General features: G+C 40.8%; 1 protein-coding gene across 2 annotated transcripts in view; it reads right to left on the bottom strand.

Moving 5' to 3' along the window:
• The window catches only part of DYNC1I1 (dynein cytoplasmic 1 intermediate chain 1), a 299869-nt gene extending 283917 nt beyond the window's left edge, over positions 1-15952 (bottom strand). For both annotated transcript variants that reach the window (XM_045565532.1, XM_045565533.1), the window contains exon 1: positions 15758-15952. The gene's annotated coding sequence lies outside the window, so the exon portion shown is untranslated. The remainder of the gene's footprint in view (positions 1-15757) is intronic.
• Between the last annotated feature and the right edge of the window lie 10263 nt (positions 15953-26215).

The following is a 26215-nucleotide window of genomic DNA, read 5'->3' as shown; positions in this document are numbered from 1 at the left end:
CCCACAGATGATAATGACATCTGCAGAGCACATTAGGATGAGCAGAGACAGTTGTTCACCACTACAGGAGACCCACCCGGCTCTCACTACCCTGAGGGTCAAGCTACTAACACCTGGTACAAATGTAACCTGTAATCTACTCACAGAGCACTGGTGGCAAAACTCTGCCACAGAGTGACCAAAGCAAGCGCAGGTCTGTCTGTTTAAAGCTACAAACGATGAAGGTGAAAAAACATACAATGTGAAAACATAAAGTAATTCCCTGAATACTTCAAGGAACAAATACATCAAGGCAGACGTACTTACAAAAATTAGCCACAAAAATTAGCCAACCTTTCCAGCTACCCTAGCGTACCCGTAAGAGTGCAGAAAATCAATAGTGCCAGAAATGCAGGACCATCACGCATTTCCTGCAGACCAGATCAGCACAAATGCTGAATGCCACTCTAGGGTCTGGGTATTTGCTATTTGCCCCATCAGCACAACCTTTATGTTCCTTTTAGAAAGCAAATACCCATCTGAAAAGCTTGGCTGCAAATTCCCTCGCCTGGCCCGGCACTCAGCCTTCTATACACGAATGGATAACTCGGTGGTATGAGGCAGCATTCAGAACAGATTTCTCAGCCAGTCCTAACAGGCTTAAACCCTTCTGATACTCATGTGTATTTTTTAAATTCAAGATTTTTTTAAAAAATGTAGCTAGAGTCAGTTTCGACCATCTGTCGCTTTGAGAGAAAATAGGATGCAGGCTTATATACATTAGCTTTTAAAGAAAACCAATCTTGGCAGAAAGAATTAAAATGAAAGAAGACTTCTATCTCAATTTTGAAGACCATGCTAAGGAGTAACAACGTATCTAAAGTAAGTAGTAGTTTACACGAACACATGGATCTCCTTTTCTACTCATTAGGTTGCCACCCCCCCACCCCTCCCATCCCCGTTCCAGACCATCCCCTGGCTGAACATTACTGCAATTACACCTTTCCCACCCAGTGACAGCCTCGGGAAGTAGCAGAGTGGAGACATAAGAGTGAGTTCTCCAATTTAGGTGGCAACCTCAGGGGAGGTGGGAGGTGATGATAGTAAGGCACTCCCTAAGAATTTGGAAATAATGGAAATAGAGCATGGTCCCTTTCTGAGAGTTAAACTAGATCTCATCTTAAAAGACAGGACATCTCCCAAGCCAAAACCGTGAAAGACAGTGCCAAACATAACGGGAAACACTACAACACAAGGCTGACCAAACGTAATGGAAAAGCACCACGTAATTAGTGTTCACCAGCTGCAAAAACTATTACAATTGGCAGAGAATGGAGCCTTAAATGCTAGGAAAGGAGCAAGAGTTTTTCAGGTTTTTTCCAATGTGTGCAGGGGAAAGGATGCCCCGACCTGCTGACATCACCTTGCCTGTGCATCTGTCAGGAGAGTCACCACAATGGCGCCAGACCACCATCCTGAAGCATCCTGAAGATGACAGCTCCCCCAGCTCTGGCTTCATCTGCATCCCGCCTCTAATCTTCCCACTTCAGTCAAAGGCAACTCCAGCCTTCCTGCTACTCAGGCCAAAAATCTTGGACTTACCTCTGACTTCCCTACTGTCAAACTCCACATCCAATCTATCAGCAAATTATCCGGGCTTTTCCCTCCAAACATTTCCAGAATGTATCTACTTTTCACCATATCCTCTGCTATCACCCTGTCCAAACCACCATCTCCTCTCGTCCATGCAAAAGCCTGTTACAGGGTCTCCTTGTTTCCACCCTTGGCCCCCTTGCAGTCCATTCTCCAGACAGCTGGTAGAGTGATTCATTAAAACACAGGTCAAATCTTGTCACTTCTCTGCAGAAAGCTCTCCCATGGCTCCCATCTCAGAGTAAAAGCCCACATCTTTGCAGTGGCCTCTGTGGCCCTAGACCATGCAGCCCCATCACTCCTCTCATTTCATTTCCAGACACGCTAGCCTCCTGTTGTTTCTCAAACACAGCAGGCACGCTCCCACCTCGGGGTCTTTGCATCTACTATGCCCTCTGCCTGTTACACAATTTTCCCTACATGTCCGAAGGGCTTGTTTCTTCAAGACTTAGTTCAAATTCCATCTCATTCAGGCCTTTTTGACCACTCTAAATAGCAAACTACCTCACCCCACTATCCCTGCATTCCCAAGTCTTTTCTGCTGCCTTAAGTTTTTCTTCATTACATGTATTAGAACTTACACTTAAATATTTTTCATTTCTTGTCCCTCCTTCTAGAATTGAAGCTCCAGTGAAGGCAGAGATTTTGTCATATTGTTCACTGATGTGTTGCCAATACATAGGATAGTGACTGGTACAGTGCAGATAAATATTTGCTGAATGAACAAATTTGGCTTCAAAAATATGCCTGAGTGAATTCCTTCCCCTCCTCTCAGCCTTATTTTCTACAAAAAGGGTCAAAGCTTCACTGGCTTTAGGATTCCCATAGATCTGCTCCTCCACCATCCCTCTCAACCCTTTTAATTTGATCTGGTGTGCTCAATTGCCATATTAGCGCTGCTCCTAGATTCTGCCTCTCTGCCCAGCCCTTTTGAATATATTACATAACTGGACCATCTACCAATTTTCCAATGCCCATGTTACCTCTGGATTAGGCCTTTAGGATTACCCTTAATGACCTCAGGCTAGTCCTGTCCCAGCTATACCCAGCTCTGACCTCTGAGACCAAGGGCCCAGAAACCTGAGATCTTGGAAGAGTTCAGAATACTGGCCTATAAGCAAGGGCACTGTGATCCAATGGGAAGTGAGGTTTCTCCTAGCAAGTTAGTAAGTTGGCATTTTATGTTCGTGGCCTAATATATAATATAATCATACTTATACTGGGTTGTGTGTTTATTCACCATTAAGTTGATAGAGAATTTTGGCTACCTAAGAACAATCTAACATCTAGACCCTCCAAACTAAGATTCAAATCTTAATCCTGCCTACCTGTATAGCGCCCTGATCAGATCTCTGTCTCCACAGCTGCAATATGACAGCTGACTACATAAGAATTTTGATGCCCAAGAGTGTCACCTGGTCATGTTTTCAGCACATGAGCACATACCCACACACGTGTATATTCAGTCACCTAACCCCAAATTCCTTGAGCAGCTCAGGGGTCACTTCTCGCCATCACGCCAGTCCCTGCTGCACAGGGACCCTTTGCAGGAAGGGAGTTGGGGGAGGCGGGGTGAGGTGATTTACCCTGATGTAAGGAGATAGGAGAATACCTGGGATAGCCAAGCAAGGTCCCCCATATGTTTCTAAAGCAGGGAGAAGCACACTAATCAACCAAATTTTTTACTGTGCTAAGAGTCAGGAAGCCCAAGTAGTTGTCTCCACGGTGCTAAATTTATCTTTGTGTTAATTCAATATAGTGAATCCTTCCTGAGTCCCTACAAAGTGCCATTCTAGGTGCTGTAGGACTTACACAAATGATCGAGATAGAGTCTGTCTCAAAAAGCATGTAATACAGGAGGGTCTGGAAACACTAGCAACACTGCAGGGGAGAAGGGGAGAAGCACATGATGAAGGTGTAAAGCACTAAGCAGAGCTTGCAGGAACTGCAGTGGGAGGGGCTTCCCGAAGGAGTTGCCAGGAGAGCCTGACGTTGACATGGGGGCAGGGTGGGAACCGGGGAGCCTCTGCTGTGTCAGGAGAGCAGGTGTGCAAGCAGGCGCTGTTCAGTGGGACTGCAGCATGTGGCCAAATGGGGTCAAGGTGGTACGGGGACACTCTCAGGCCATACCTGACCCACAGCAATTGTTTCTGCCCTTTGGTCCTGTCTTACTTCAGAAGAAAGTTATTTATTTTTAAAACACGTAAGAGTCTTGGAAAAAAAAAAATTTTTCTGCGTTAAGCCAATTCAATCTACTCAAATATGTTAATCAGTGCAAACAACTGGAATTAACACTTTCCCCACATATCACACCTTTGCTGTAAGAATGAAAAAAGTGAGAAATTGAGTGTTCAAAATAGATACCTTAGCATTTTTAATATATACATTCTTTGCATAAGATAAGCATTTGGAGTGTGAATTCTATCACCCAAGTAAGCTCTTCTTAGTTTTTTATTCCTACTGTAAAAAGAATATGGTACTTGGAGGTTTCAGGCATATGCCTTTGAAATTCCATATTTGTCTAGGTCTAGCCTCTGCTTTTGATAAAACGGTACAGACTTTGAACATCATTCGGATATGTTAGGAGATTACTGAATGAACAAATAAAGGAATCTGAAAGAATGAGCCCTCGACTGCACAGTGGTTTGGCCAGCTGGGACTAAGTTAGCAGCAGCATTTCTCGTTTGTTTTTAATGGTTGTCACAAGCTGTGAAACTTTCTTCACCCCTGCCTGATACTGCTGTGGCATTCCCATTGTCTGGCAGGAACCTAGGAATGTTTGTCGAGTGAACAAATGAATGAAATGTGGCTCGCTACATTTATTTTTCCGGTTTGGCACCTGTCACCCTGTTTATGCTGGCCCTGAGTGAAAGGCAGAACCCAGCCAGTAGAAAGGGTGACGCAAGACTCTGCCTTAGTTCACAGAATCAGAGATTCTCAAATTTGGAGAAAAAATAATGTAGAAATTACCAAAGTTGGTCTGACGTCTCATGGATGAGTCTCTCTACAAACAATGCTCATTGAAGGTGACGTGCTTGAAGTTTCCTAGGCAAACTCACTACCCTCCTAGGTGGGCCCAGTCCTTTCATCAAAGGTTCTCCATTATACTGATACAAACTCTGCTTCTCACTAAAAGATTGGGCCACAATGCCTAGGTGTCCTCATGCCCACCCCTTCACTGGCTTGCAGCCCACAAGCTCTGTGCGGCATCCCACCAAGTTCCTCCTGCTTTGAATGCAAGGGGTGTTGGGGGAAGGGGAAAAGCCAAGGAAGAAACAGAGGAGAGAGTGTGAGCACCCCCCGTGATGAGGTACACAGCCCCCCTCCGCCTTACCAACCGTTGCTTGTCAAACCTTTGCCTACAGCACTGACCCCAAGCACGTGGACCTTTTAACCTTCTGGAATCGAACAAGCAGAATGCCTCCATGATCCAGCCACAGTGCATTCGTGTCACAGTAGATTTTACTTTAACGTGACTTTGGAGTGCTTGGGGTGGGTGTAGGGGAGCTGGGAGATGTGCCCTCTGTAGACCTGCCTTACAAGATCAGAATAGAAGCCCCCTTGATACTCTAGACATCTCTAAAGTCGCCTCAAAAGCCAGGGAAAATGCTGGCTGAACATCTCGCCCTCGCTGGCCCTTACACTGTCCTTACCCCGAGCCACACACTGCTGCTCTACTAAGCGTAGGTGCAAATGTTTCACGCGACCCTGGTTCAGGAAGGCAGGTTTCCAGAAGCCCGGGGATTACCAAGCCCACTTCATATTGGGCCCAGACGCTCAACAGGTGACACATTTCAGGAAGTCAATGATTGTACTAAACAGATCAAAATAATCTAAGGAAAAAAAATTAAAACCTATAAGAAATGGAAAATTAAGTGGGATTTATTCTTTCAGACCTCACCACAACACTATTATCATCAGTCTGTTTTACAGGTGAGGAAAATGAGGTACAGGGAGCAAAGGAACTTGTCAAGTTCACAGAGCTGGTAAATGGTGGGACTGGGATTTGAACCCCAGCTCCAGAGGCTATGCTCTTATAGTACTTCTCAGTCATAATCACTGCTATAATTTGTTCTGGGATCAAATCAGGTCCATGAACAAAAGAAGATGATGAAGATAAAACACCAATATGAATGCTTTCATCTGGACAATGCTGATGTTTGGTCTGTCTACAAATTTAAAGAAATAATTATTCACTTCATTACTTTTTTTTGCATTTAATTATTTATTTAGATGTTTAAGCTCTCGCACTAAGTTTTTACAAGCTGGTGAACACTGACAAATTATTTCTCCCACAGAACTATAACCACACATTCCCAGACAGTATAAATATATGGTTGATCACTTAATTATTAATCACTTCTTTCTTGGACTCCTCATTGTACTTTATTATAACTCTATGAAGCATTTATCACATTTTTTCCATATGTGATAACCATTTGATACGTGATAACATATAACCAACCATATGTCATAGATATTAAATTATTCTCCTTTTCCCCAATTGTACATCTGTGCTTAAGGGCTATACCTTGTTCATTTTAATGTGCCCACCAAGCTCAGTTTTACTCATGGCTGGCAGTCCATAAGTACTATTAATAAATAAATATTCTCTGCTAGAACTGAAAAACTACCAAAGGAAGCTAATTTTCACCCCTATACATCTTTCTTTTATTCATTAGCAGTAAAATCTATATTTGTAAGCTCACTTTTCCAGGAACCTGTTATTCCTCGTGATGCTAAAATCATTCAAATGCATTTTATATTCTAAATGGGCATTCTTTCAGGTGCTACTAGAGTTGAATGTTGAAACCACTACCTGTGTGGTTACATAACAATCAGTGCCCCTACGGATGCCTCTTAGAGGCTGTGGTTATCAGCAGGCATAGGCAGACCACAGGTAAGTCCCTCCTTCCACAGTCATTTTGGGTTAATCACACAAATCCCAGTTACTCTCCCACAGCCTACACGTAAGGACTTCTTTGTGGTCAAGCATGGCCACGTGACTTGATTTGGCCAATGAAATGCGAGGAGAGGTGTTGTGCATCATTTCCAGGAGGAGGTTTGATATCCAGTGTGCAATTTGCCACAGGGACTGTGGAAGTGCATATCAAGAGGAAGCCTCTCTCAGCATGGGTCTCTGGGGGAGTATGGTGAACAGAGCCCCTTGTTGACCCACATTGGACATGTAACATGAATGGGAAGACTCTTTTGTTGCATCATCTGATGAGGTTTGGGAGTTGTTTGTCACTGCATCATGACACAGCCTAACCTGACTAGACCCACTCCGAGGAGCCAGAATTCTGGTTACTTTTCACCTTCCTTGATTTAGTGTTGGCAACTTCAAGCACCCCTCCTTTACTGTCCCCATCTAAAAGTGGCTGTGGAATGTCCTGTGATAAGGGTGTAACGAATAAGAAAGCACTAAATGTCATTCTTAACCACACAGTGGCCAGAGCATGTGCCCTGGTTAAAGCCACTTTCGTTCTGTCTTTTCCCCCAAAGAATTTGGAAAACACTCTTTCCACATGCTCCCCAGATCTGCCTTCCCAGTGTTTAGGGTGATGCTTCCCGTACCCCAACCCAACCTCAAAAATAAAGTTTTCCCAATTTACTGAGCGAAATGGTGCAGTCTGGGCAGAATGTGCCAAGCAAAGGGAGCATTTGAAGAAAGTATCTTCCTCCTTCCCTACAACTGTTTTGTAACTCGAATTTTCTACCTACTTTAAACTCAATTTCTTGGCCTTCAAATTTTAGGAATTCATATTTCTTTATTTTTAAAAACAAAGGACTCTCAAGGGAAATGAGCACAGTTCCCTCCTTTAAATTCTGTGGCATAAGATATGGGATTTCACCCTTGCTTGATATGCCAATTACTTTTCAGCAGCATTTGAAAAATATTAAAAAGCTTAAAATAGGAAGCAAGAATATCTGTAAATATTCAAAACCCCAAACATGGCCTTTACAATGGCCCTGGGTGGTCCATATTTGCATTGGGAGATTTAGTTTGGCATTTTAACTTATGTAAATAGATTCTGGCTTTGCTCTGAGCCTAAAGGCAAAGAGGGAGGATCCTCTTTCCAAATCAGCAGTAACCTATGCCACCTGAAAGCGAACAAAGTCATACTTTTCAAGGGAACAGGAGGAGGAGTTTTATTTATTTATTTATTTATTTTGTTATTCTTTCTTCCACAAAATGCACACCCATTTCCACCAGCCCTTGCTATTTTGATACTAATGGGGCGGATGTTGAAACAGGAGACAAAGCGTCATTTTAAAAGGGGTCACTGTGTGAAAACACACACTCCCCACAGGGCCTGCTTCCTTTTCAGCCATCCAAACCCACCAACTGCTGACATTTCACCGAGTTGGTTCTGAGACAATCTCAAGGTCATCCCCTGCGTTCAGGCTCATTTTAACCTTCAAAAACTTGATAAACACTTAAAGGCTTCCATATGGTATGCTAGAGTATCTAAAACTGCATTCAAAAGGGGAGGACTTCGTTCCATTTCAATGAGTAAAATCTTCATCTTTTCAAACAAAGAAATTGGTAGTATTTAAGGTCCAGCTAGACAATGTAGGGTGAATTATAAAAGGGAAACTGATTGTAGGCAAAGGATATATAATGTTGTGTCATCCTTTATGCATGAGAGCTACTTAAAATATACTCATTACTCTTGGCTTCACAAGAGTATTTTATTCACGTTAGAATAAAATACAAATCTGACAATGAATCAAAATTTCCCCTTCTCCCACCAGCAAGGAACCAAATACTGGACTGCTCAGCAGAGAGTGTCAGATCAAAGCCAGATCAAAAGAATTCGCCTAAGGGGTTCATAAAAGAAAACACAAGACTCAAGCCTTGCTGCCTGTCATTTCTAGAATGAACAGTCGTCCTCCCCAAGACACCCCTTCCCCCAGCAGAAATGCTCAACATGATCCTGATTCAGGAAGGCAAAGCTTCCAGAATTCTAGGCGTTACCAAGCCCACATTCATATTCGGCCCAGACACACAATGGGTGCTACATTTCAGGAAATGAATGTTTTTACTAAACACATTAAAATGATCCAAGGGGAAAGAACTCAATCTTAATTAAGTAGGATTTATTCTGTCTAATATTTCAGGTCAACAAAAGCTTGTTGAGTGTCTACTGTGTGTAAGACCCTCTGCCGGAAGATACAAGGATGTCTCAAGGGGCCTCATTGTCTAGATGGGGAAGAAAGTATGTACATAAATAAATATAACTCAAGATTTTTTTTTTAAAAGAAACATACCTTTGGTTCAAAGGAAGGAAAAATCACACACAATCCAGAAAAGAGAAAGCTAGAGAGTGACATAATTGCTGTTTGATAATAAAAAGCATCTTCCATGTGTTGAACATGTGCCACGTACTGCACCCTGTACACTCATTGTTTGCAATCCTCACAATATCCCATTTTGCAGATGAAGAAACTGAGGCTCACATAGGCAGCAAGTGGGGTATCTTGCCTCTTCTCATTACTTTATGCTGCCTCTTAGATGTTGTGTACTTATTATCCTATAAAAGCCCAAACAAAGAAATGGACTTAAATTACACAGGGAAGATTTCAATGAGAAAACCAGAACATCTAAAGCAGTTTCTTAACTTTGGCATCACTGACATTTAGGACTAGATAGTTCTCTGTTGTAGGGGCCATCCTGTGCATTGTAGGATGTTCCGCAGCAGCTCTGACCTCTATCCACTAAACGCTAGCAGCCTGCCCTCTTCGCAATTGGGATAACCAAAAATATTTCCAGACATTGCTAAATGCCCCTGTTGTTGAAATTGCGAGGGGGTTTCGGTCTAGGTCTAGTTGCTCATTGCATAAAGATCCAATTATTGAGACAAGGATTGCCAAGGAAGAAAGGAATTTTTTAATACAACAGATAGCTTTTTGGGAGAAAAAGAAAAGCTGCCTCAAATGGGTGAAGCTGCCTCAAGTCTGTCTCTACCACTAACGGAGATCATGGGCTTTTAAAGCCACGACCACATGCCTTGGGGCAGGTTGCGGTGTGACCATCAAGGAGCTATGTGCCCTGGGGGCAGGTTGTGGGGGAAGGTGTCAGACCAGGGGCCTTCAGAATCTCAGCTCCTTTGTCTTGCAGGAAATCCACCATTTCTGGGAAAGAACTCAAAAGGTCAAGTTGTTAGTTAAGGGAGAGGATTATAAAAATATATATATAAGGGTTATTGAAATTTGTTCATAGAGCTGGTTACATAACCTGGAGAGGAAAATCGGCTGAGAACCACTGGTCTAAAATTACACTGGAATGGGCTGATCGATCATTGAAAATCATCAAACAGAGGAAAGCCAGCTATCCACACAGTCACCTCTACCTGAGGCCAGGAAATGGGACCGGCCACTCTGTGCAGTTCCTTCTGGCCCTGCCCATCTCTGATTCGAGCCCCATTTGTGAAAGGTGGCTGGCTTGACTGCCAGTAACTGCCCCCACACTGACTCAAACACACAGCACCTGTGCTAGTTCGAGGTGCGGTCTTCAAACTGGCATCTGCACACCCCTGGTCTCATGCAGTCTTTCTAAAGGGCATGCAGGCTGGAAGCAGTGGCTCATACCTGTAATCCCAGCACTTTGGGATGCCACAGGAGGAGGATCACTTAAGCCCAGGATTCAGACGAGATCGGGTGACTGTGGGTAACATAGTAAGACTCTATTTCTACCAAAAAAAAAAAAAAAAAAGCCAGGCATGGTGGCACACATCTGTAGTCCCAACTACTCAGGAGGCTGAGGAGGGAGGATCACTTGAGCCCAGGAGTTTGAGGCTGTAGTGAACTATGATCATGCCACTGTACCCCCCCCATCCTGGGTGACAGAATCAGACCCTGTCTCTAAATTAAATAAATATATAAGTAAATAATAAAGAGCGTGCAGGCATGGGAAGAGTTAATGACATTAATTTCCAGAGCAGCAGCTTCTGTCTGCATGCTTTCCTAAAACTATGGGTGTAGAATCATTCAGGGCCTCCTTTCCCACCTACCACCTCCATTTTCACATGCTACTGTAAAAAAAAAAAAAAAAAAGGAAATCCCAAATCTTACTGCAATGCTTAATCCCAAGATACAAAAATATTCCTTTGTTAAAGAGCTTCTTCACATATTTTTAAAATTGAGGTTGGTGTAGTATTTAGATTTTACCTGGATTCAAAGAATGCTGTCATCATTTTATTTTTAAATGTCAAACTTTACAATATTCTGAAAATCATGTTCATTGTGATGCTTTAGATTTGTAATGAAAAAACATTAGCTGTCAACCTGAAATGTGTGGAGGTGAAGGAGCTACAAAATTTTTTTAAAACTCATTAGGGGTTATAGGAGAGAAAAAAATGTTGGAGGAGCACTGAGTTAAAGAGTAATGAATTTCACTGGACTGGTTACCAGGCAGATCTGTTGATTAAGTACAATCATCCTCTACAGCGCCTGAGACTCATTCCTTTTATTACGAATGCCTTCAACTCTAACCAAAATTTCCACTTTGTGCATTTGCCACACTCATGGTGTCAGCTGTTCCATACCCCAAAATGAAACAATAATAGTAAGCCAATTAAGAGTATAGTAAGAACATAAGAAAGCATTAAAATGTTAGGGCTTAAGAAATATTTTGGAAGCAAAAGCAGCTGCTTGTGAGGATTTTAGAATTGATATGAACTGAAAACTAAAGAGCACATGCACAGGTCAGGTGGTAAGTAGAGGTCCTCCCAGGATTTAGTAGCAAGTCAGTGTTCCGGATCATGACACAGCTGTTATATCAGGGAAGTCCCAGAAGACTGGGCAGTTTTAAAGCAAACTTGTCATTGCAACAAATAAAGTTTTGCCTCACAGCTAGGCCTGCAAGGCAGTCTTGGGCTGTGTTAGGTATGTGCTGCTATGTATTTGGTACTCAACATGATGCCTGGTGACACAAGAATCAAATGTGTGGGGCTCTAGACTTCATCACCTCAAGGAAAGCAGGGCTTAAGTTTGTCTTCTCCCAAGCTGAGAAATGTATCATTTTTTTTTTTGTTCCCTTTGATACACTTTTAGGCTTTTCCTATCAGCGTGTGAGCATGTTTCTTGAGGGACTCTCAGTCCTGCCACAATAAAAAGCTACACTAAGCAATACTTTTTGATATCCCACATGGGCAGAGAAACAATGAGATATGGTGGGAAGAGAATAAGCAGACTTTGGAATGAAGCTGACCTGCATTTGAAATCTAGCCCTTCCCCTAACTGCCCTCCTGTGGCCTTGACCAAGTGACTTAATCTCCCAAGCAGCTCCTTGTTTGTCAAAGAAAGAGGAAAATGTCCACCTTCCAGGGATGCTGGGATGCTTCAATGAACTAACAAATCTATAAGTCAGTGCCCAGTGAATGGCAAACAAGGTTAGGCTGCCTGCCACTCCTGGAGGCTCCACTTGGTTACAGTATGTGTTAGTGTATGCTGTACCTGCCACCTGGGCTCCAGGTGAAATGCCAAAAATGTCCTGAGATCCAAGAACATATTTTCTTGGCTGGCTCTGGCAGAATTGTTTTGCCTTGTCTTCAACACTTTTCAGCAGAGTAACCTCTGCTCCTCCCCCGTTTCCTAAACAACACACATAAGCCAACGGTTCTTTATCTATTTTTAGTTATAAACACTCCATCTTTCCCTAGAAAACTGCATTTATGCATAAATGCATAAAACTTTGCATCAATTTTAGTGAGTTCAATGACCACTTAAAAACTATTCACATGCTTGTCCTGTACAGTGTCTATGGACTTTTGTTTAAGAAGGTTCCTCCAAACAAAGCATCGGGGATGCTTTATGAACAGGTGGCTATTCAGGATTAGCACCTAGGCAATGATGTCTATGCTACAACATAAACCTCACTCTGGTGCCAGGCCTCCTGCAGAGAAGAATCAAAGGAAATAAGTCCAAGATATAGATGAAAAGTTCCAGTCAAAAGGGATAATTTTGACATGGACTTAGACAAGAGTTTATACATTGCAAAGAAGAAAAATGAGAATTGAATTACTTTAGTTAATTCTCAAAAGAATTCAACTCTAGAAGTTCATTGTCCCAGCAAATTTCCTAAAAGAATATATGTTCTCACATTTTCTAGGGGATATAGAAGCCACAAAAGTGTATATAGTAAACAGGATCCCTGGTCAAAGTAGCAACTATTTACATGGCATTTGAGATACACAAAGTATGATGGGGAATTAGCTAGTTTCATTAAAAAGACATAATCAAAGCAATATTTGATTTCAAAGGCACTATGGGTCCACTTTGACTTTGCTGTATCATCCAGAGTTACCAACCAGCTGCAAAAAAAGTATAGCTGCACTGTTGCTTCAAGGAAATAATTATGGCTCACAGCAAAATTGGGCAGCAAAAATGAAAGAAAGAGATATATGCTGCCTTTGTTTTCACAGAGAATAGTAGTCAAAATGGATGGGTTCTAGTTTTAGAGTCATCAGACCTGATTTGAATCTTACCTCTGTTGCTTACTAACTATGACCTTGAGTATGTCACTTAACTCAATTTTGTGATGTGTAAACTATGAATAATAATGTCTACTTCATACGACTAATATAAGCATTAAAATGAGACAACATAAGAAAACAGCCTGGTATTCAATATAGGAAAAAAAAACCCATGTAATAGTTTTATTGTATGGAAAATAGGTTAAAAGCCCAGGCTGAGTCAGACCTTCTACATTCAAATCCTGGCTCTATAACTTAATAGCCGAGCAATCTCTGGAAAGTTACTTGACATCTGTGTGTCTTGGTTTCCTCATCTGTAAAACAGGATTACAAATAATATTTGCCGCATAAGGTTTTTGTGAGGATTAAATAAGTTAATACATGCGAAAGTATTTTAAAATGCAATGCCTGGTGAGGTACTCAATACATTTTAGCTATTGATATCAACCTTTATTTTATTTGGCAGAACAAAATGTAGAGAGAACAAAGTAGTGAGGGAATATACTTATGTTCCCAACAGCTGTGGGCGACCTTTCATTTGATGCTAGGTTCAACAACACAAAGAAACTAGGGCGAGTGAGCGGCCCATAAAGGTAACAGGGTGAGGCGTGTGCACACTGTGCTGAGAAAGGTGCCTGGGTTCAGTCTCGGCGTGTATTTTGCAAGATTGCTCTACGTGGCTGCTCCGAGTATGGATCCCCAAGAATTCCTTGACTCAGCACTGGAGTCAAAAGAAAGCCTCATGCATTAAACGTAGAATCAGAAAGAAATATTTTGGGAAGTAGAAAGAAAGATCGCAGAGCCCTCTCTTAGAAATAAAACATGATCACAGAAATGCCAAGTGACTTTCTCTCACTATCTTGGAAGTTAGTCAGAAACTAAAGACCGTGGACCACTACTCTAAGAACTCTGCCCCTTTTTCCTGTGGGTTGAATTTATTGTTGATTACACCTAATGATGTCAACCTTTAACAGCAAAACAGCCATGCACGTTTTCAGTAGGAAAGGCTGGGAGTGGGAGGGGCTGTGAACTACCCCTGCTTCCTCCAGGGGACTGTGCACAAGAGGCTGCAGCATCCCAGAGCTCCAAGAGGGAAGGAAACAGGTGCACTCCTTGCCTGAGGTAAGGAAGAAAAAGAGAGATGCAGGAGATACTCTGACTAAAAACAGGGCCTAGAGCTGGACATTTTAAAATTTTACAATACTTTCCCTGTGCTGGAAAAGCCTGCATTGGGTCCCCCACTATATTATCGAAACAATCCAACAAAGCTGCTAGAAAATCTCAAGAGGAACAGCTCTTGGAGTACTGGATCCTCAGACCTTAAGTAATATTGAAGAATTGGTTCCTATGAAGAGAACATTTGGTAGTCCAGTGGTAGGGGTGTCGGATTCTATTTTATTGAGAAACATGGTCAAGAAGAGCAATTTGGGCCCTTTTCCCCACACCAAACCTTTTGGCGCAAACTTGGCAATACGATCAGAGCAAGTAGCACATTCTCACCAGTATCCTAAGCATGCAGTTTGCACTGAATGTACCCATTTCAAATTTACTAACACCAATCAACATATTTCTCTATAATTTCCACAACAAAAGTATGTACATAGTCACCCTTACCTGTGCTAATATTAGCCATGGGATGTCTACTGCAGTCACCTATGCCTTACCCTTAGCTAAGCTTTCTGCTAATCTGGAATGTTTGGAAGCAATTTTTCACAACTCTGAACTACAGTGTCCACTTGAAAGGCATGCCAGGCAAGAAAATGGCTGGCTACTTGTTCCTGCCCCTTACCTAGGAGCAGTGGAGGCCAGGATAACGAATACATTCTCTCTTCTGCATTTTGTTGAGTCTCTGATTTCCTAAGTAATTTCCTGCCCTGATCCTGGGCTTCAGTTTAATCTTACCAGCCAAGGTAGGAGTCATGAGACTTCCGCACACTGAGTTCCCACCGGGGCTGCCAGGATCACTGCCCTGATGATGACGGCGCACAGATTTATAAGGCCAGAGCGCTTCCGAGTGGGAGTGGGGGGACGGCGGCCGGGCGGCCGGGAAGGTGTTTACCAAAACACATCCCCCAGCCACACTTTTTCGCAGCAGAGAGAGAAACTGGCATCTTCTTGCGTGAGCGTTTAATTAATGCTCTGCTGGAAGTGCATTCGCTCCCTCCGACTTGGCGGATACCGACAGCATCTAAGAGCTTTGCAGGCAGCTCGAAAATGTAATCAAACAGCATCCTTTCCCCTCCCTCCGCAGCTTCCCCCGCCCCCGGGGGCCGTCAGCTGGCGGCCCGGAGGGGCGCAGGTCTCGCTGCCCCTTGCGCTCTGCTCCCCGGGAGAGGGCCGAGGCGGGGCGCCCCGGGACGCCCCTCCCAGCTCACAGGGTGGGCGACGAGGGGATGACACTACGACCCTGCCTCCTCTGCCCTGGCCTCTCAGCTCTGCCCGGGGTGGGGGGGAGCTGCAGGAGGGGGCTGCCGCCGGGGGGCTCCGACCGCCAGCGGAGTACCGGAGCCCGGGGAGGGGGCCGAGGCAAGGGTCCCGCTGAGGCTGCAGGGGCCGCAGCTCCAGCCGGTTCCCAGGGTGGGGAGGGCTGAGGAGGGATGCGGAGGTGGCGGTCCGGAGAGCGGCGACATCCCGCTGCTGTTTACCTGGACGCGCTGGGCAGCGGCGGAACCGGGTCCCCCGAGCGCGGCGGCGGCTCCCGGGCGGCTCCCGAGGGCGGCGGCCCGGCGCGGGCAGGATGTGCTGTCTCACGCTGCGCCGGCCGCTCGGCTCGCGCTCCTCCGGGAGCGATCACTTCCTCTCTCCCCCGAGCCCGACGCTGACAGCTCCCGAGCACCCAGGCCGCGGGGCTCGCCCCGCCCCGGCCCACGCCCTCCGCGCCCCGCGCCCCTCCTGCGGGACGGCCCCCTCTCCGCGCCTCCCGCACCGCGCCGCGCCGGCCGGGAGGGGTGGCGCCGGGCCAGAGGCGGGCGGCGAGCAGGGACCTGCGGAGGTCAATTCCACTATCCCTTTGCCGCCGGCAGGACTTAGACCTAAGTTGCTGCAGACAGAAGAGCTTCAGTACCCGGGGAGCTCCTGCTGCTAATGTGCCACCATTGAACTTTCGCTCCCAGACAACTACACTTTGGGGTCATTTAAGTAGAAATAGAGAAAGCTCTTATCTACCTGCCGAGCGCAATGACTTATAGCTCTGATTGATTCCGATTATACCAGAAGGGGAAAATTTTTATATAGATAGATAGACATATCTATCTCTCTCTCTATATATATATCTATATCTCTCTATATACAGACAGAGAGATACAGACATCTCACTTGCCTCCACATTGCTTCTTAGATGCCAGCTTTTAAAAATCTGTGTTACCATTCTTGGACTCCCCAAAGCTTGCCATAACAGCTAAGTTATAAGGCTGAAAAATGGAGTTTGGGATGCTAATCAAACTCCCACTTAGAGGTTTGGCACCATTTTACAGAGAAGCTTTTTACAGTGTTCTCTGAACATCTGTGGAGTCATTGCACACGTTAGAATATAAGTTAGTGGAGGACAGACACTATACCTTGTTCACACTGTATCTCCATTATCTAGAACAGTGTTTGATGTATAATGGTTACTCAATAAATATTTATGAATTCATTAATTGGCAAGTGCTACAGTAATTTCAAAATAAGTACAGATCATATTGGGAATACAGCAACATACTCATCTGTAAATGACCATACTTGTTCTAATTTTACCTTCTTGTCTGGTCTACTGTGATCATAAGTATGTCTTAAAAAGAGAGAAATGACATGTCTTTAGATAGAAGGTATTCAAGATATTCCAAAAGGAAAACTCTATGAAATAAATACTTACCACTATCATTTAATGGATATTTAATACATGTCAATTCTACCTACATTTTCCCTTAAACTTTCAATAACATTATGTAGTGATAAAATGTTTTAAACTTTCAACAACATTATGTAGTGATACAATGTCGTGCCCCAGAGAAGGAATTTGAATTTTTAAAAAGTTAGCTGCTTTGCCTGAGTTCCATAGCTACTGAGTGGTCTACCTGAGATTGGAATTCCCAGCCACTCGATTCAGCAGCTTGTACCTTAACCACTTGGTATCCCTGTCTTTCCAACAGGGAGGCGATGAGTGCCCACCACCTGCAAAGCATTGTGCTGGGAGCTTCAGATGATTCAAAAATGAGGAGAATATACATTCCTCTTCTCAAAGGGGTTAAAATGCAGTCAAAGGTGCAAAGAGAGGTACAGGCAACATAATTAAAGGCAAACAATAAGGAAACAGCCAAAGCAATACAAGCATTTGGGTAGGGGAGATGGAAGGGGAAGCTAGAAATGTATGACTATGGATGATATTTGAAATATAATAGATGGGTAATATTTTTACAGTAGAAATGAAAAGGGGAGAACATTTTCATCCATAAATAAAGCCCCAGAAAAAGCACAAAGCATATTCGGCCAACGGCAAGGGTGCTAGCTTTTTGGAGCATGACAGACTCATGGAGGAGCCAACTAGGGCCTTCAGAGAAACTAAAGAGCAGATAATGAAGAACCATCAAAGGCCTCTGAGTAGAGAATGACACTTGGGAAGAGTCTTCTGTGGCTATCGACACAAGTTTAAAGTTCGTTATAACAGGATTAAGAAGGTCTGAATTTGTCAAGTTGTTGTCTTTTCTTTTTTTTTTTAATTTCAGAACATTATGGGGGTACAAAGGTTTTGGTTACATAAATTGCTTTTGTACCATTTGAGTCATAGTTATAAGTGTGCAATTTGTCAAGTTGTACTCATAACAAATAGCCTATAATATATGCCTAGCACAAATTAAGCACTTAATTGAGTCAAAGTTAGTTATAACAATCCCATTTCTCAGTATTTATCCAAAAGAATTCAAAGTAGGATCTCAAAGAGATATTTGTGCAGTCATGTTCAATGCAGCATTATTCACAACAGCCAAGAGGTGAAGCAACCCAAATGCACATCAACAGATAAATGGATAAAGAAAATGTGGAATGCACACACAGTAGAAAATTATGCAGACTTAAAAAAGAAAATCCTGTCACATGCTGCAAGATGGATGAAACTGGAGGACTTGTGCTAAGTGAAATGAGCCAGTCACAAATGGAAAAATACTGCATGAAAGTAGTCAAAATCATAGAAACAGAAATTACAGGCACATCTCAGAGATTTTGAGGGTTTGGTTCCAGATTACTGCAATGAAGCAAATATCACAATAAAATGAGTTACTCAAACTTTTTGCTTGCCCAGTGCATATAAAAGGTAAGTTTAAAACAAAGCCCAAAGACAAACAACAAACTGGCAGATATAACTGCCACTCATATTATAGACAAAGATTAATTTATTTAATTTACAAAGAACTGCTGTAAGCCAAAAAGAAAAAAGGTGTAAACCAAGGAGAATAATGGACAAAAGATACAAGCAGGCAGCTCACAATAAAAGAAGTACAAATGACTATTCAAATACAGATGGATGCTCACCTCTACTCAGAATTCAAGAATATATATGAAAACAGCATAAGAGAAACAGTGTGAAGTTTGATGATAGCCCATGTTGTTGAGGGTAGGGAAAGGGAATCTGGCCTATACTTTCGGTGGAAGTACAAATTGAGTCAGTCTTTGAAAGTGTAGTGAGAAAAAAGAAGGCTGTATTTACACTATAGTCTATTAAGAATGCAATAGCATTGTCTAAAATATGCACATACCTTAATTTTAAAATATTGTATTGCTAGCAATTCCTGAGCCTTTAGCGAGTAATAATCTTTTTGCTGGTGGATGGTTTTGCCTCAGTGTTGATGGCTGCTGACTGATCAGGGTGGTGGTTCCTGAAGGTTGGGGTGGCTGTGGAAATTTCTTAAAACAAGACGCAAAGAAGTTTGCCACATTGATTGACTGTTCCTTTCACGAGAGATTTCTCTGTAGCATTTTATGCTATATGGCATTTTACCCACAGAATTTCTTTCAAAATTGGAATGAATTTCCTCAGACCCTGCTACTGTTTTATCAGCTAAGTTTATGTAATATTCTAAATTTTTGTTGTCATTTCAACAATGTTCACAGCATCTTTACCAGCAGTGGATTCCATCTCAAGAAACCACTAGTTTTGTTCATTCCATAAGAAGTAACTCCTCATGATGGAAGATGAGATTATAGCTATTCCGTCACATCTTCAGGCTCTACTTCTAACTCTAATTCTCTTGCTATTTCTGCCACATCTGCAGTTATTTCCTCCACTGACATCTTGAACCCCTCAAAGTCATCCATGAAAGTTGGAATCAACTGCTTCCAGACTCCTGTTAATGTTGATATTATATTTTGACTCTCCTCCCATGAATCACAAATGTTCTTAATGGCATCTAGAATGGTGAATTCTTTCCAGAAAGTTTTCAGTTTACTTTGCCCAGAAACATCAGAAAAATTACTATCTCTGGCAGCTATAGCCTTACAAAATTGAATTCTTAAATAATAAGACTTGAAAGTCAAAATGACTTCTTGAACCATGGGCTGCAGAATAGATGTTGTGTTAGCAGATATGAAAACAATATTAATCTCCTTCGATATCTCCATCAGAGCTTTGGGGTGACTAGGTGCTTTGGCTATAAGCAGTAATATTTTAAATGAATCTTTTTTTTCTGAGCAGTAGGTTTCAACTGTGGGCTTAAAATATTCAGTAAACCGTGCTGCAAACAAATGTGCTATCATCCAGGCTTTGTTGTTTCATTTACAAGGCACAGACAGAATAGATTTAGCATAATACATTAAATATATGTTATTTAGTGTAGTCACCTTCATCATTTGTCTTATCTATATCTGGATAACTTGCTGCAACTTCTCCATCAGCACTTGCTGCTTCACCTTGTACTTTTATATTATGGAGATGACTTCTTTCCTTAAACCTCATGAACTAATAATCTCTGCTAGCTTCCAACTTTTCTTCTGCAGCTTCCTCACCTCTCTCAGCCTTTATAAAATTAAAGGGAGTTAGAGCCTTGCTCTGGATTAGGCTTTGGCTTAAGAAAATGTTGTCACTGGTTTGATCTTTAACCAGACCTTATCATTCATGTGTTTACTGAAGTAGCCCTTTTAAAAACTTTTTCTTTGCAATCAATCACAACTTGGGTAACTGCTTAGTGCAAATAGGCCTAGTTTTCAGCCTCTCTTGGCTTTCAACATGCCTTCCTCAATAAGCTTAATCATTTCTAGCTTTTGATTTGAAGTGAGAGACCTGTAACTTTTCCTTTCACTTGAACACTTAGAGGCCATTGTAGGTTTATTAATTGACCTAATTTCGATACTGTCGTGTCTCAGGGAATAGGGAGGCCTGAGGAGAGGGAAAGAGATAGGGGAATGACTGGTTGGTAGAGCAGTCAGAACACAAACAGCATTTATCAATTAAGTTCGCTCTTTTATATGGGCACAGTTCAAAACAATTACAATAATAACATCAAAGATCCCTAATGACATATCAACATAACATATCTAATAATAATGAAAAAATTTGAAATATTGTGAGAATTACCAAAGTGTGACACAGAGACATAAAATGAGCACATGTTGTTAGAAAAATAGCACCTATAGACTTGCTTGACACAGGGTTGACACAAACCTTCAATTTGTCAAAAAGGCAACATCTACATAGTGCAATAAGGCGAAGCACAATAAAACAAGGTATGCTTGTAAAAAGGTAATTGCCAAGGACTCAGGATGAGGAGGAGGAGGAACTTGTGATTAATAGGCATAGGCTTTCAGTTTTGCAAGATGAAAAAATTCCAGAGATCTGTTTTATAACAATGTGAATGTACTTAAGGTTACTGAACTTTAAAATGGTTAAGTTGGTAAACTTAGTGTTATGTTTTCTATGAAAATAAAAAAAATTATACATTATTTTCATTATCCTATACCCAACCATGATGCAAATACTGGCTGTGGGACTGGAAATGAATAAGAAATAAATTGCCACTACTTTCCACAGATTCAAAATCTAAGAAAAAGGTACAACTGACTTTAATACCAAGCAGACTTGGAAAAATACAGTAATGAAGACATTTGCCATGAAAGATTGAACAAGAGAAATTAAATTCCAATTAAGAATCCTTCCGGTCTGGAAGGCCTTGTTGAAGAAGTTCTGAGAGTATGTATAGTTACACATAAGTCCTAACAGATGATGATGATATTTCAGAATGGGGTTAGAGATCAGGCAGAAAAAGAGACAAAGACTTTTTTTATAAATTGATAGATCATATTTTTTAGAGCAGTTCTAGGCTCACAGAAAATTCAACAGAAAGCACAGAGTGCCCATATACCACCCTCTGGCCAACCCTCCTCCCACACTTTCCCCTTATTAATACCTTGCACTAGTGTGATACATTTGTTACAATTAATGAGCCAATATTGACACATTATTAACTAACATCCATAGTTTACATTAGTGTTCACACTTGGTGTTGCAGAGTTCTATGGGTTTTTGACAAAGATACAACGTCCTATATCCATCGTTACAATATCACATACAATAGACAACAGTTTCACCACCCTAGAAGTCCTTCATGCTCCACTTTTCATTTGTCTTCCTCTTTCTCCCCAAACCTCTACCAACTACTGATCTTTTTTACTGTCCCTGTACTTATGCCTCTTCTAGAATGTCATATGGTTGGAATCATATAGTGTACAGTATCGTTGGCTTTCCATATCCACAGATTCAACCAATTGCATATGGAAAATTTTCAGAAAAAAATAAATGACAATAATAACACAACAATAAAAAATAATCCATATAAAAAACCAATACAGTATTACAACTATTTACAGAACATTTACATTGCATTAAGTATTATAAATAATGTAGAGATGATTTAAAGTACAGTCATGCATCACTTAATGACAGGGATATGTTCTGAGAAAGGCCTTCTCAGGTGATTTCAATGTTGTGTGGACATTAGAGTGTACCTCCCCAAACCCAAATGGTCTAGCCTACTACACATCTAGGCTAAATAATATAGTCTATTGCTCTTAGTCTACAAGCCATTATAGCATGTTACTGTACTGACTACTGTAAACATTTGTAACACAATGGTAAATATTTGTGTATCTAAACACATCTAAACATAGAAAAGGTAGTAAAAATACACTATAAAAGAGGTAAAAAATGGTGCACCTGTATAGGGCACTTACCATGCATGGAGGTTGTAGGACTGGAAGTTGCTCTGGGTAAGTCGGTGAGTGAGTAGGGAGTGAATGTGAAGGCCCAGGACATTACTGTACTCTACTGAAGACTTTATAAACATTGTACACTTAGGCTACACTAAATCTATACAAAATATTATTCTTTCTTTAATAACACATTAAGCTTAGCTTACTATAACCTTTTTACTTTATAAACTTTTTGCTTTTCATTAACCTCTTAACTCTTTTGTAATAACACCTATCTTAAAACACAAGCACAGTGTACAACTATACAAAAATATTGTCTTTTTTTATCCTTATTCCATCAGATTTTTTTCTATTTAAAATTTTTTTTTTTACTTTTAAAACTTTTTTGCTAAAGACTAAGACACAAACACATACGTTAGCTTAGGCCTACACAGGGTCAGGATTATCAATATCACTGTCTTCCACCTCCACATCTTGTCCCACTGAAGGGTCTTCAGGGGCAATAACATGCATGGAGCTGTCATTTCCTATGATAACAATGCCTTCTTCTGTAATATCTCCCAAAGGACCTGTCTGAGGCTATTTTAGTTAACTTTTAAAGTTAATTTTTGTCAAAGATAAAAGATCTGCGCCTAGATTCTAATTTTTTTAATCTGGATATCTAGTTGTTTCAGCACTATTTCTTGAAAAGACTATCTGAGGCATGTATTTTTCCTTTGATTTGATATTTAATAGGAAAAATCTTAAAAGCATTATCATGTGGTACTGGCCAAGTTTGTTGTTTACAGCTATACACTTCTAATCTTAAAACCCAAAGTGGCTTTTGCACCAGCTTGGGGAATAATAAAGATAGTGGATCTTCCTTTATTCAACAATCTGAAAAGTTGAATCTAATCACATTTTAATTATATAAACCAATAAACAATGCTAATAATCTATAATTCTGTGATGAATCTTTGTGTATTAGAAATTATTACCTACCAACTTGCATGTTAGATTTTCAAATACTGAATTTCTTAAAAATAATGGATACTTTATGCAATGAGGAAGGACATCAGAATGGAGAAGAGAGGAATTGTTCCATGTGAAATGACATTTCTCAACCCCAGTGACAACTCCCTCATCTTACATAAAGCATGCCAAATCTGAAATGTTATGTACCATCACCCAGTCTCAAGCCTACCTTACAGCCAGAAATTACATTGACGTTAAAATTAAAAGGCTAAGAAAAATTAGCCAGGTGTAGTGGTGTGTGCCTGCAGTCTCGGCTACTTGGGAGCCTGAAGTAGGAAGGTGACTTGAGCCCAAAAGTTTGAGGCTCCAGTGAGCTACGATTGCATCACTGCACTCCGGCCTGGGTGACAAAGTAAGACCCTTTGTCTATTAAAAAAAAAAAAAAAGTAAAAAGACCTTTAGTAGGCTTTTCATAAAATAAATATTAAGAGCAATTTATGGATTAAATAGTGCTCATTGCAAATGTACATGTTTAACCTCTTACTCTAGTTATTGCTCCTAAAGTCAAAAAAGGAGCTCAAAGGAAGGGTTAAATCATGGCCACAAAACATATTGAGCAAATTCCTAAGTTACTAGCCACTAAGAGATGCTTTAGAGCCAGCCAAGGGACAAAGGTTTGGCTAAGTTCCCCTACTCTGGAATCAGACTGTGTGCAAACTTAAGTCTACCACTTACTGGTTTTATATACTTGTACAAGTTACTAGACTCCTCTTAGTCTCATGTCTGCTAGAAATTAAAAGGAAGTAATAATGATACTTGTCTCCTGTAATACTTCAGTGATTTAATTCATGAAAAGCACTGGGCACAGTCCCTAGAATATAATTAAAAACATTCAATTGTTAGCTATAGTTTGCTGTTTTTAACTCAACATGCATAAAAAGTACAAAAGGAGAGCTTTGTATTATTTAGATTCAGTGTCCAATCTGTGACACTGCCAGACTTCAGGGTCCACTAAGACCATAGGGTCACTACTAGCCTTCCAGACAGAGATTCTTCTGCCTCCCTCCACCAGTTGTTCATACAGATGTGGCCCCACAGTTGTTCCTCTGTCTGACTTACTTTCGTATGGCCTCACTGCACACATTCCAACAGCAATCTTACACACCCAGAGCCCTTCACCTCTGCCTGAGAAATCTCCTCTGGAAGTTATTCCTCAGTTCATTTTATCTTGGTTGGAAGAAACACAGCTGAAAATTCACCTTGGTGGTCCAAAGGCTCTAAAATCACAGAAATGTGAGCCATCAGAAACAGCCATTAAAAACGTAAGGTATTCACAGAAGAAAAAACTGCTTGAAAGTATTTTCTAGTTAGGATGACATATCCTTTTACCATGCTAAGATTCAACACCTGTGAGGAAACTAGTTTAGACCACCATCTATGTTATATATGGTTTTGTGCAGGATATATTTCATGTGAGATATCTTTCATGTATTTTCCTGTTATATGACTGAAACTGATCTGTTTGTACCAATCCAAAACAATACTAGAAGTCTGGAAACAGGGGTATAATTTGTGTTTGACATTTTATTGAAAATCAAAGGAGGACTTATAGGGAAATCAATAATTCCAACATCTAAAGCAACTCCTGCTTTTTTGTCTTCTGGATATTTTTCATTAAGAGATACTGCCTACGTTTGTATATAGTACCTACAAAGAATTTGCAATAAATAAATAAGCACATTCAAAATTTGTCTTCAGTTTTGGAAGAATGAATTAAGAAATGTCAGATGTGGTTAGATTTTTCTAAGTGCCCTTTAGATAACTTCAATGCAACTCCAATCATACTGTAATTACCTATTTTGTGATATAATTGTATTATAATCACTCTATTCCCCCTTCACTTTTGCGTGTATGTGGCTTTGTACCCTCACCCCTCCTCCATACATTTCATTCCATCAGCTTTTCTTTCAAGGATGATGCTAAGCCCAAATACGTTTATTTTTAACAATCAATAATAATCATGAAAATAACTTACACAGGAAAAACAAAAATCTTTGGATCTTTGAAAAATCATTTTAAGCACTTAAATATATGGAAAAAACACAATGATTATAAAACATAAATTCTTTATGTAGTTTTAAATTCACTTTCCATCATTGTCTAAATATAAACCTTTATTTTTTCCAGCTGTGAAACCAGTGTGTATGCCTTTCTTTGTGTTCTGCCTCATTACTTATTATTTCAAATTTATATTTCTAGAAATCAAATAAACCGACCTTGCCAAAAAATTAAACCACATTTTTGGTACATTATTTCTCCAGATTATTCCCTATAAACATATGTTATAGTTTCTTGTAACCACTCCACATAAAAATCGATCCTAATAGAAGAGTGATACACCTGTCTGCCATAGTTCTACCAACACTTTTTAAAAGTCATTTGTATTTATTTATAGATAATTTAATATATATATTAGTACAGTGTGTATGCCTTTATCCAGTAAGTCTGAGCATTTTTCTTTGTGGTGCTTCATTATTTGTTATTTTTCATGTGCTAACCCTTAATATCATTTGACTATTTGAAAAGCAAAATCCAGATACCTCATGTATTTTAGAATACAAGTTTTATATATTACATGTTTCTCTTCCTTTTTATGCTTGCCTCATTATAGTTATACTTTAAGAAGAATTATAAAACTGTGTAAAATAACACAATTTTATAGTATTAAAGGAATGATAAATCAGAAGTTTTACATAAAGACTAAGAACTCAGGCTTCGGAGTCAAGCATACCTGGGTTAAAACTAGTTCCTATGATTAACTAGCTGTGTGATTTTGTACAAATTGTTTAAAGTCTTAAGCCTCAATGTCTTCATTTGTAAAATGGGCACAATAGTGCCCATCTCTTAAGATTGTTATAAGGATTAGATGAGATAGTGCTCATAAATAACTTGGCATAGTGAGTGACACCAAGTAA

Source organism: Lemur catta, chromosome 11 (assembly GCF_020740605.2).
Source record: "Lemur catta isolate mLemCat1 chromosome 11, mLemCat1.pri, whole genome shotgun sequence".
Lineage (NCBI taxonomy): Eukaryota > Metazoa > Chordata > Mammalia > Primates > Lemuridae > Lemur > Lemur catta.
The sequence above is the reverse complement of the archived record's forward strand: the minus strand, read 5'-3'. Positions and strand labels throughout refer to the sequence as shown.